A 477-nucleotide genomic window follows, 5' to 3' on the forward strand; every position below is an offset into this window, starting at 1 on the left:
AAATTCTCTAATGATATTTATTATTTGTATAACTTGGCGCAAAAGAAGAAACCGGACTTGAAAAAAATTACGATGGAATGATACCCATTTGAGCAGTTGTCGTATAACCATTATTACCGCTGTCGAAAACTGTTGAGCTGGAAATCAAACCTTCAAGTTGCGAAACTTTCGCTATTTAAAACTAAAGGTTATAATGTAGTGAGTAATATACAACGGCTTTGTGATCGCTTCTAAGCGGATATTTTGGTAACTAAATATTTTCATAGAAATATTCAACCATAGATTCGCAAATGAAAATTGATCATACCTTTTTTTCAATTTAGCTAATTTATTACCAATATATCAGCTTTGGGAAGAAACTGATTACATAATATAGGTATTCAGCTTGGAGATTTCAAATTCAATTCAAGTCCCTACTAAAATCTTTCTGAAACATCTTTGGTTGCCCCCCGACAGCTCTTCTGTGACGTCAACTGA

The sequence above is a fragment of the Harmonia axyridis genome, chromosome X, assembly GCF_914767665.1.
Source record: "Harmonia axyridis chromosome X, icHarAxyr1.1, whole genome shotgun sequence".
Taxonomy (NCBI): Eukaryota; Metazoa; Arthropoda; class Insecta; order Coleoptera; family Coccinellidae; genus Harmonia; species Harmonia axyridis.